Genomic DNA, 11,665 nt, shown 5'->3' with positions numbered 1-11,665 from the left:
AATTAAAAAAAAGAAACTTGTGGCTGCAGAAGCCCTGTCTAAGAGGATTAGGGGCAACTTCCTCCTGCACAGGCTTGGTGAATCTCACAAGTCCTCGTTTAGATTATGGCCTTTCTATCAATGTGGACCAGTCTACTATCTTTAATTATGATGCTTTGATTCCTGATCCCAGTGTGATAATGACATAAGCTCTGAAAACCCCACTCACACTGTGTCAGACCAGGTGTCTACGTGTGAGCTGGATCATGCGTATATGGGTCGGGAGCCAGGCAAGCCAGCTGCTTCTGTGAAGTTAACTGTATCATTTATTATTGCTGTAGTAGTAAATTACCACAGTTGAGTTTTAAACCATGCCAATTTATTATACTCATTCCTGTAAGAAGTCACAGAATAGTTAGGCTCAACGATAGCCAATCTTTGCTACGTTGTGGCTTCTTACTTTTCTCATCCTTCATCTGTAGTGATTCTTATCCTTCATCTCCCCAGATTCAACCCCTATCACTAGATAGGAGAGAAAGGTGTGTGTGTGTGTGTGTGTGTGTGTGTGTGTGTGTGTGTGTGTGTGTGTGTGTGTGTGAGAGAGAGAGAGAGAGAGAGACAGACAGACAGACAGACAGACAGACAGAGACAGATCACTGTATCTACTTTCCTTTTTTGTTCGTTTGTTTCTTCTTTGAGCACGATTACTAACAAACCAGCACCAACACCCCTGCATGACTGCCAACTTTCTCTTGAGTCCCTAAGCACCTACATACTATGAAAAGTTCCCAGCATTCCAAACATCACCCAATCACAGAAATTATCTGCAGCTGGCAAAACCATGCCTCTGCTAGAGCATGAGGCAAATTATGGTCAGTCGCTGCTGACAGTCCAAAGCAGCCCCACATCCCTATACCTGGGATTAAAATGACTAAAAGGGTCACTAGACTCACCCAGGTTTTCATATAGAATCTCACGGTCCTGTGGCAGCACAGTTCAGCAAGGCTTAGAGCCCACTTCCTTGATGGCTGCTCCTTCCTGGAATCCAAGTCTCGTGGTTCTTCCCTGTCAAAGTCAGCATTGCTGGTGTTTTAGTCAATGTTCTATGGCTGTGAAGAGACACCATGACCATGGCAACTCTTACAAAGGCAAACATTTAATTGGGGTTGGCTGACAGGTTCAGAGGGTTAGTCCATTATTGTCATGGTGAGGAGCATGGAAAGCACTCATGTCAGCAGAGATGCTGCTAGACAAGGGGCCAAGAGTTCTACATCTGCATCAGCAGGCAGGAGAGAGAGAGAGAGAGAGAGAGAGAGAGAGAGAGAGAGAGAGAGAGAGAGAGGGAGAGTGCCACTGGGCCTGGTTTGAACTTCTGAAACCTCAAAGCCCACCCCCAGTGACACACCTATTACAACGAGGCCACACCTCCTAATTCCTATCCAGTAGTGCTAATCCCTTATGACTAAGCGTCTAAATACATGAGTTTCTGGGGGCCATTCCTATTCAAACCACTGCAGTGGTTAACACATATATGTGTGTGCCACCGTTATGCCTTCACTTAGGGCTATCTTGCAATGCTTGCTGTTGTGGTTCATAGGCATCACAGCCAGGTAGGACTATTGGTTACTTCACTTCCATAGCAGTTTGTATGGCACTGTCCAGTACCAAGAAATCTGGTCCCCACAGAAAGAAGCTTTCAGATCGGATCCAGCTTGGATCCTCTGAGTCAAGTCCAGTGTTAGACATGAATGGTGTCTTTGGCAATGGAGATCACCTTCATCTTCTGGGAGGCAAACAAGGTTAGCAGCAGTAGCTTGTGTTGTTTTGGGAGACTCATGGACTCCCCTGATGAAAACATGCTTAAGATGTTGGGATATTTGTTAGATTGTATGATTTTTGTTTTTAAAAGGCAGAACAGATCTTTCAATAAGCAGGGGCGACTGGCCTATACCTGTGGGTGCAGGAATGAGAACCCCAGAGCCGTGGTACACAGTGGAAAGAAATCTGAATGTTCACTAGGACATATTATTTTGTTCTATTTAAAGCAGTGGGACAAGAACGAGAGGTACACATTACCTATTCTAATCAATAATATGTTCAAAATCATTGTGTTATAGTTGGCTGATTCACAAAATTAAACTAATGAAACAATTTGTATACCTAAAAGCCAGTGATAATAGTTCATATTATGTTAATAGCATTATTGAATAGCTAAAGACTTTCTTGGTCAAAAGACATCGTATGTATACGTGAAATGGAAAACTTAAGATGATTATGCAGTTTCAAAAGCACACTAAACACAATTATGTGTTGACCAATGGTGGTGAGAGTACAAAGGAAATTATTTCCCATCCTCAAGCCACTTGAAACTTAGTAGAGCAAGTTAACCCAGGTAGCAAGAAAGAATTAATAAAGCATCGCAGATCAAAATGATGTGCTTTGGCTCCCCTCCTGTGAGGCTATTATAGAGAGATCTTTCAGCAGTAAAGAGATAATTAAGGTTTTGACCCTCTCTGATGCTAATAACTCCCATGTGAGAAAGAAGCTCTTCTTGTTCCGGAAGCTCTCAGCCACCGACAGTGACCACAGACTCAGAGCACGGTCAGAGTGTTCTGTTCCCACCCAGCACACAACATGGGTGTAGAGAGGTCCAAAGGCCAGTCCTCAGTGGTTCAGCCAGGAGGACGGCTGTGCGTCAGCAAGACTGGCGTTAGAATCCTGTGGAGACAGCTCTGGAAGTGTTTGTGAGGATGTTTCCAGAGGTGTTTAACTGCAGAGGGAAGACTCTCCCTGAGCACGAGCAGCTCCCTGTTCTAATGGGTTGTAGTCCTGGTTCGAATAAAAGGAAAAGTCAAACATGGCCCCAGCAGTCAGCTTAGCTTCCTGACTGTGGATGTGGTACAATCAGCTTCCTCACACTTCCTGCTCCCATGCCTTCCCTTCATGGTCGTACTCTCAGACCCTGAGACAAAATAAACCTTTCCTCACTCAGTTGTGTGTGCGTGCGTGTGCGTGTGTGTGTGTGTGTGTGTGTATAATATACACTATATATTTTTCCATATATATGTATAATATGTGATGTATATATATGCTGCATGTATGTGATGTGTGTATGTATGTATGTATGTATGTATGTATGTATGTATGTATGTATGTTGTAGGGATCATAAAGGACTCATCTGGATGGGGGCATTAGTAGGATAGGTCTACACATAGTCTACAGAATGCTTTCATGCAAAGGAATTGTCCTAGAGAACATCTCTAAAACTTCCAAAGCCGCGGGAGAACAACCCCTGACAAAAACATTCTGGCAGAAGGAGCCCAGCAGGAGACAGATCCCCACCATTTTAGCTGATTTTTATGTGTAATAAGTCTTGAGATTTGTGGCTCAGCCGATCAAAGGAATCTCTGAAATAACGTTCCCTGGTGCACATTTTTTGCTACATTCTACATTGATTTATACCTACTCTGCTGACTCTTGAAATTTAATAAAACCTTCAGCTTTGGCTTAAATTTTGAATTATAAAGAAATATGGTCAATAGTTTATTTAAGACTTGAAGTTCTTTTCTAAAAAAAAATTAAAAAAACAGGCTCTCCTCAGATGCATAAATCAGGGTCAGCAAACTGAGCTGTGAATCATAGCTACCTCTCCCCATTATTCTGTAAATAAGTGTAGGTTTTGTCTGTTTGTTTTAATATGGCTTCTGCCGTCTTTCTCCGTACTGTCTGTGGCTGCATTAGCACCAGACCTGTTAAGTACTGTAACTGCCGGAGGGACTAAACAGCCCATAATATAAAATATTTACTTCCTATCTGTGTGAGAAAAAAGAAATTGCTGAACTCAGAAAGCACAGGCGAATGCTGCAGCAGGAAAGAGCATTTGACTAAGTGAAAGAAGCCATTCTCAAAGGACCAGTTATCACAATTCCCTTCATATATGTGTGGTGTGGGCAAACCTATGGAGACAGCGTGTTAATGATGGCTTCAAGACTAGGGCTTGAGAAAACTATGAGTGACTATCCCTTAACATGGTGGGCATTGTTGTTGGTTTGTTGGTTTGTTTTTAACAAAATGGTCTCAAGGTTGAATATTGATTAAAAAAATTTGGAAACTTCTGTGAATACACCCCAACAACTAACTTGTGGCTTTTAAGTGGGTGAATTTAGCCGCTGACATATATCTTATGTTTTATCTTGAGACGAAGTGTGAGGAGTTGCTAACTTCTCATTGAGATTCATGGAGTCAGAGTCCCAAAATATAGAGCAACTTGTTCTTATTAGTTATGTGATTGTATCAGAAGCGATTAAGGTTACCACCGTCGGGCTGAGTGAGCTCTGAATGTGTCACTGACTGCATGGACTACTCTGTGTTCACCTATGACTTGACATGGTGGCAATAAAGACCAGGATCAGCTACAACTGCCCACTTGAAGACATCCATGTGACATAGCAATGTGGCAGCACAGGGAACTCATGATAACGAGCTTCAGGGAACAAAGCAGCAGCAGCAGCAGCAGACTCTCTCACACCCTCCTCCTGGTGCCTCACACCATTCCTACTCCATGGGAGGAAGTGCAATGGCCACCCATCTCCCATGCTCTGTCTTGTCCATAACACAGCTCCTCACAAGTCAAAGCAACCACAACAGAATCTAATCAAAGAATTGATGCATTTAAAGTTGCATGGAAATTAGTTACATTAATTTCTCTTTGCATTTTACCATGCACGTTTGTTCTTACAGCCTATGATGCTGGAATTTCCAATACTCTCATTTTTATTTTGCATACATATTAGATGTCTCAAGCCATCATTCTTAAAAACAACAGCAGCAGCAGCAAACACCAACCTTTAATTTAATGCATATGAGTGCTCTCCCTATATCGATGTATGTATCACATGCATGCCTGGTGCCCATGGAGGTCAGAGGAGGCCATCGGATCCCCTGGAACTGGAGTTATAGATGGTTGTGAGGTGCCCTTTGGATTCTGGGAACTGAACCCATCAAGTGCTCTTAACTGCTGAGCCATCTATCTCTTCAGCCCAGCAAGCCATCATTCTTACTGCATTTATGGAGCAGCCAAAAGAAATTTGCTGTTTTCTTTCATGGGAAATAGTTCCTCTAAGCACAGAAAGGATTTTAGCTGTATATGGACGTAGTTGGAGCAATCTGAAATAGAAACTGACAGCTATATGCTGCCTTCTCTTTTCTTTTCAAATAGAAATACAATTGGTGTTTACAGCTTTTTGAAGATTTTATTATTGTGGGTGTGCACTTGTGTCTGTGAGCATCTGTGTCCTGGGGGGGGAGGTTGTGCCAGGTGCAATGGGGTTACTGTTCCAGACAGTCGTGAATTGTCCATGGAATCTGGGAAGCTACACCCTCTGGGAGAGCAGCAAGTGCTTTTAACCGCTGGGCCATCTCTCAAGCCCAAGTGTTTACTTCTTTAAGTTATATTTACTCCAGATGTGTGGGAAAGCCCACACTGTGGCGGAATTTTTAATAGTGTGTCCTTTGCCAGATCCAAGTGGGTGGTTGTACCAAGAAATGTAATGAAATGTAGAGCAAGCTTTTATTGGTCCTCCCGTGCCAAACAGATGTGGGAAAATGTGAAATAAATGCAAGGCCTCCTACCAGGGCTGAGGCAGGAGGTCCCAGAACAAACCGCTTGTCTCACTGAGCCACAGTTCAGAACCAGAGTCAAGACAGAGTTTTTGAAGGTTAGAAATGAGAAAGATCATGACTGTCCAAAGGAGAGCAAAACTGGGACCTATTTCAGAAAATTCTTTTTGTGAAAAAAATGATAGAAAATTGTGTTTTTTAAAAAAACTTATGTTTCCTCTTTAAAACATCAAAAGAGAGAACTTTTGAATACTGCTGCCTGTAGGTTACTTTGATAGACACGGCTGGGCTGTAAGGAGGGAGAGTGGCCAGGAGAATCCTTGTTGGAGGATTGGAATGGAATCAGACTTATTTATCTTAGTCGTAAGTGCTTGCACCAACCAGCTCATCTGGGGCTACGTTAAGATAAATAGCATTGTCTTCATTTAAAAAAGATGCTTTCTAAAACAACGTTCAGACTAATAATCAATATGGCAATTTTCAAATTAATATACATGTAAATATCATATATTTTATATATTCTTTATAATAATGATCTGTTTGGAAATTTGACATCCCATAGCCCATTTTCATTCATTTCATTTTTTTAAATTCTGTTTATATATGGAGGGTGGTGATAGTGCACGTGGCTGCAATGCTCATGGAAGCCAGAAGAGGGTGCTGGAACTTTGAGAGCCGGATTTAATGTGATTGTGAGGTGCCAGATGTGGGTGCTGGGAACTGAACTTGGGTCCCCTGTAAGAGTAGCAAGTGCTATTAATCTCTGTGCTATCTTTCTAGTCCAAGTTTTAAAATATAAACTACAACAGATGTTAAGAAATTTTCATTAAACGTTGAAGAGATTGCTCAGTGATTAAGACCCTGTCTTGCTTTTGCAAGGACCCGAGTTTGGTTCCCAGAACCTGAATTCCACCCATAACTCTGGTCCAGGGGATCCAACATCCTATTCTGGTCTCCATGGACACTTTCATGCATGTGTACAGATGCATGTGCAGACATGTTAAAAAATCAAAAACAAACCCCCAACCAACCAACAACAACAACAAACACCTTAAGAATACAATAAAGTAGAAGAATTAACACAAAACTTGTTTTTAAAATACAAACGGGATCATTGAATCAGACTTTCTGTTCTGAGGTTGTTAATCTTAGTGAAAAAAATTCAAATCCGGCAAAATATATACTCTGAGGCTGAACTCAGAGCTGCTTAGAAAGGATTCATTATGAAAGAATCCTATTCATATCCCCTGTGCAGGGAAGATCCTACCGCGCACATAACACACATAAATCGCTTCATTTGTCTTCACAGCCAAATGAGTCAAGAATTTCCCCTTCTGTTCTCTGGTTAAAGAAACTAAAACCCTAAGAAGATAAGGCTTTTTCCCCCTTTCCTTTAAATGCTTGACCATTCAGAGCTGAGCCAGGACACTGACTTTACCTCCCAAGGCTCATTCCTGGCACCATCCACACATTCCCATCTTCTCTATTCTGCGCATGCCGGTCTGTCTCTCACATTGGGTTTGCTTGCCAGAGAGCCTTTAACCAGAGAGACTTCTGTAAACACCCAGTCTGCACTGATCTCACCTGTCTCAATATCTAGAACCACCTCAGGAGTGAGTAGCAGATTTGGTGTGCTGTTCGCCTTTCCCATCTCTAACGCTATGTGCAGGGTCTATGCTATTCGCCAGCCTTCTGTAGCAGACAAGCACAGCCTCGTTACCGTTTAGACAGCGTCTAAATCACTGTTTTGAAGCCTGGAGACTGCCCTCCTTGGCCTGAAAAGGCCCTGGCTGCTCTTCTCCTTGAGTCTTGGTTATTTTTCTATGTCTCAGCTCCCATGACACCTCCGTTGTAAAGGTGTTCTGATCCACCAGGGAAACCTTTATGGTGTCTCGCAACATTAGTCACCAGCGTGCAGATTACCTGCTGCCTCTGCTGCCTCACATCCAGGAAGCCGAAGCAGCGCTCAGCCATCAAAACAATACTAGCCTCAGTTTCAAACACTTACATGCTCCTGTGTGATTGCTGATGGGATAATTATTAAACCACCATTAAATTACAAACTGCCGCGGTGGGGCACTTCTGAGTGGATATTGGTGGGGTGAATATAGCTTCAGAAAATAAAACGACTCCAGATCCTAAGCAGTGAGAACATTCCCAGTGGAGTCCATTCATCACCAGAGGAACAAACTAATCACACAAAACCCTTTCTTGAAAATCACCCATTTTCAGAGAAACTTTATAGACTTGATTTTTTTTTGTTTTGTTTTTTTATTTTGTTCACAAACGAACCATTACACTCACTCTGTGCTCTGTGAATGTATGGCACAGCCCTGTTGCAGGAAGCTGGGGTAAACAGAGAAAGCTGGCTAGCACATTTCTGTAGTAGAAAAACACGATGTAAATATTGTTGAAATGCTAAGAGGAGCCCTGTGCCACATGAAGATTTTATCTAATTTCTAAAATATATGAATCTTGGCTTTCTGTAGCACACTTTACATTCGGGAAAATGAAAAGTAATGAGCTAACTATAGATCCTTATAAGAACACGAATCCGACGATCATTATTCATCTTGAACATTAGGATCTATTTTAATTACATCTTAGTAAATTTACTCTAATGACAGCTTAGTGGGTTTGCTAGTGCTAAAAAGTATTTTGGGTCTTTCATCTGCAATAGACATGCTACATATGTGGCATGGACTTGCGCAGAAGTGAATGTAGGAGGGAGGGTTCCAACTACAGTATCAGGATTCTGTGTTTTTAAAATAGCCAAGGATATGTTCTACAGAGCATGGCATGGTGATGTGGGAGGGGGGTACCTCAGCAGGCTTGTGCAGAGACATCCCTAATCCCTGAGGTACCAGCCGTATGATGAGTATAGTATAGAGTGGGGACATGGGAAGGGGAGTTTAGAAGGGAATAGAGGTAGAAAGAGGGGGCTGGGGAGAGAGGGGGGAGGGTAGAGAAGAAAAAAGGCTGGCCAGGAACACATGGGGGGAGGGGGAAGGGGACAGAAGGGGAAGGGGTCAGAAAGAGAGAGAGAGAACCAGAGAGAGAGAGAGCCAGAGAGAGCCAGAGAGAGAGGGGGGGGGAGGGAGAGAGAGGCCAAATAGTCACTCTTATAAGAAGCCTACCTGGCTGTTGCTAGGTAACTATTGGGCAGAGTATAAAAGGAAAGCCAACATTCCTCCATTTTGGTTTAATTTTTAAAAAGGAGAAACTAGAAAGAGGTGGTGAAGCAGAAACAGTGTCATCATGATCTTTAGTTACTTGCTGACTTTGGGGCGACGTGTCTCTGGGAAACCTAGGAAAATGGGGATGGGGATGGGGATGTTGGTTTAGTCTTATGAAAGTTGGCTGTTTTCTTGCTGTCCAGGGTCTGTAGAACCATCTGTGGGTTGGAAAGAGCAGGTCCAGTAGTAGCATCTGTGTCTGTGAGAGAAGATTGGAGCATCTGTGGGCTGCTTTGCTGGTGTCCTCCTGGATGTAGCTGTTAAATAAATGCCTTGACTTGGCAAGATGCTGAAACACACATACACACACATACACACACATACACATACACACACACACAAGCACACACACATACATACACATACGCACGCGCACACACTCACACTCACACACACACATTGGAGGTTGAAAATAAAGTTAAGTAGGTTTGAGAGAAAACCTTTTCCGTATGTACCTTTGAAACCCTTAGGACTTGATGGTTGGGGTTAGGTGGGCCCCAATCCCAGGAACAGGAGAGGAGAGGAATCCCACCCTCTGGAATAGGCATCAAGTAAAAGCTTAGGCTATTGACAAGTGTACTGATCCAGATGGAGTCTGTTTGGTCCATGAGAAGTAGATTGGAGTAGATTTCCTGTAGCTTATAAATTCACAAAAGAGATAAATTTGTTAACAACATGAACAGTCTTTAAGGTGAGCTTAGGAAGACAAAGACATTTTGTGGAGTAGAAGAAGCAAAAAGGGCTTTTCCTTCTATCTAGGATACTGACTATATATATATATATATATATATATATATATATCTCACAATGAGAAGTATTTTAAGCTTATATTTAAAAGACAAAGGAAACTAGAAAAATCAACCTTGTGAATATGATAGTTGATCATATAGTTTAGCATGAAAAACACCTTAAGTCTTAAAAGGCAACCAAAGGGAACTTATATTTGTAACTATGAGAGCCAAGAGTATAGATTTAGCAGGAGAAACACTTTGAGTCTAGAGTTAGGAAACAATTGAGGGAAGCTTATAATTTGAACTTGTGATTATCAAAGTTGGATCTTTCAGTGGAATGTTTTATAGAGCTAAATTAATTTATAAGAACTATTTTAGTTAATGTTAGGACTTCGGCACAACAAGCATTTAGCCACTGGAGACTGAGTTCAGATAGGGAGGTAGCAGGTTACATCTGTGAAAGGTTACATTTGAACTAGTACAATTCTTTATCGTGAAGCCTGTGAGCAAGGCGAACCTGTCTGTCTCTGAGAAGAGATCTGAAGGTCTTGACTCGTTAACAAATTGATCGATGAGCTAATATGATGGTGGGTTACCTTGGGGTAAGGAGCTAGGTCTGTTTTTGAGCTGTCAAGCTATCAGTTAAGTTAGCTTAGCTGTCAATGTAATCAGAAAACTGTGAAGAATAAATTATCTAGATACCATATATCAATTAATATGACGGGGGTTGGTCTATAGTCCACTACTTAAAACAGTTCTCCCAGGGCCCTGTGATCTCCACTGTAACTTGGTCAGAGTTAGTCTGGCTCTCAGGCCCAGGAGATGAGAGGCTTTTTTTCCTGTGGAGTTAAGAACTTGGGAGGAACGACTTACCTTGTCTTAGGCAATCTGAGACATTTAACTCTCTGTATCCTCTGTTTGTCCACATTGTAGGACAAGCCCTGGCAGCAGGCAAGGCAATGGAGCAGTGTTTCTCAGTGGTTATCACACCACAATTCAGGAAGAATCTTGTCACTATGCCCATATCTTCTCAGAGACCTTGCATGGGTCAGGGTTAGGATTTGGGGTCTCCATCAGTCATAAGCTAAAACATTTAACATTACATTTAGCAGACTTCTAACAAGATTGACATCCATTAAGTATATCTGAGTTAGACAATATGCATTTGTTTAATTATTTGTTCTAGAATTTATCTAGCAAATAAAAAGAGTACATTGCAACATAAACACAGTAGCAAAAACAAGGCCAAACATATGTTTAAGGCAGTGTTTTTAACCTTTTTAATCATTGTAAATCTTTAATATTAAAATTGTTTACCAAGGCAGGATAGAAATCATATGAAAACCATACCTTAAAAGTGTCTTTAGAGAACTTAAGTCAGGCTGTTCTAAAGTAAGAAGGCAGTGAAGTGGGAACTGCCACAATTAAGATGGCAGATAGCCTTGAGACTGCCTTCAACCAAGATGGTGCTGAAGCTACAGCCAGCCAAGGGACCGCCCTTACCAAAGATGGCGCTGAAGTGATCGCATCACATATGGAGGAAATCACGTTATACCTTAGAATGGAACAGCAGAAGTGTTGTTATGCATCAGCCGAGACGAGTAGACATGTTTTGTCTGTTAGACAGGAAGGAGGTCTTTCCCTGGCACCTCAGGCAGCCTCTGTCACTGTGCATGGAGCACCGGGTCTAAGCTGTACACAGAGCGCCTCAGGTGCTCTGTCTGTGCTGCGCTTAGGGATCCCTTCTCCTGCCGCACCTGGCTTAGAGCTGGCAGACCAGAGTGGAAGGGAATCATAGATTAGAGATAAAAGTTTCCCAGAAATAGAAACTCACGACTGCCTGCTGGAGCAAACAGTTGGCACCTGCACAGGTGGGCGGCGCACAGGAGCATGGAGGCCGAGCATGTTTAGTCGGAAACAAGATCTGGAGAGCACTGTTAAAAGGCAAAAAGACAGGGAGTCAGGAGCAGGGAGCAGAGGAATAAAGCGGTTGGGGGAAAAGGTGGGAGAAAGCCTACATAAAAATCTTTCTATTTTTCAGATTGCTGGGTGCAAGTCGTAAAAAGTTTTTTGTTTTTTTTTAAGCTTCATGTCTTAGG

The 11,665-nt window shown here is 42.3% G+C and overlaps 1 long non-coding RNA gene across 2 annotated transcripts; it reads right to left on the bottom strand.

Moving 5' to 3' along the window:
- Window positions 1-7,859: 7,859 nt before the first annotated feature.
- Window positions 7,860-11,328, bottom strand: LOC134485911 (uncharacterized). 2 transcript variants are annotated; one of them, XR_015671656.1, is made up of 4 exons: window positions 10,917-11,121; window positions 10,440-10,650; window positions 9,291-9,473; window positions 7,860-9,092 (listed from the first exon to the last, which is right to left on the bottom strand). It is a non-coding gene; the product is annotated as an uncharacterized LOC134485911 (long non-coding RNA). The 2 variants fall into 2 exon arrangements; XR_015671655.1 differs by lacking the exon at window positions 10,917-11,121 and adding an exon at window positions 11,122-11,328 and having other exon boundaries at window positions 7,861-9,092.
- Window positions 11,329-11,665: the final 337 nt, after the last annotated feature.

The sequence above is a fragment of the Rattus norvegicus genome, chromosome 2, assembly GCF_021556685.1.
Source record: "Rattus norvegicus strain SHRSP/BbbUtx chromosome 2, alternate assembly SHRSP_T2T, whole genome shotgun sequence".
Classification (NCBI taxonomy): Eukaryota; Metazoa; Chordata; class Mammalia; order Rodentia; family Muridae; genus Rattus; species Rattus norvegicus.
This window is presented reverse-complemented; position numbering and strand designations above follow the sequence as displayed.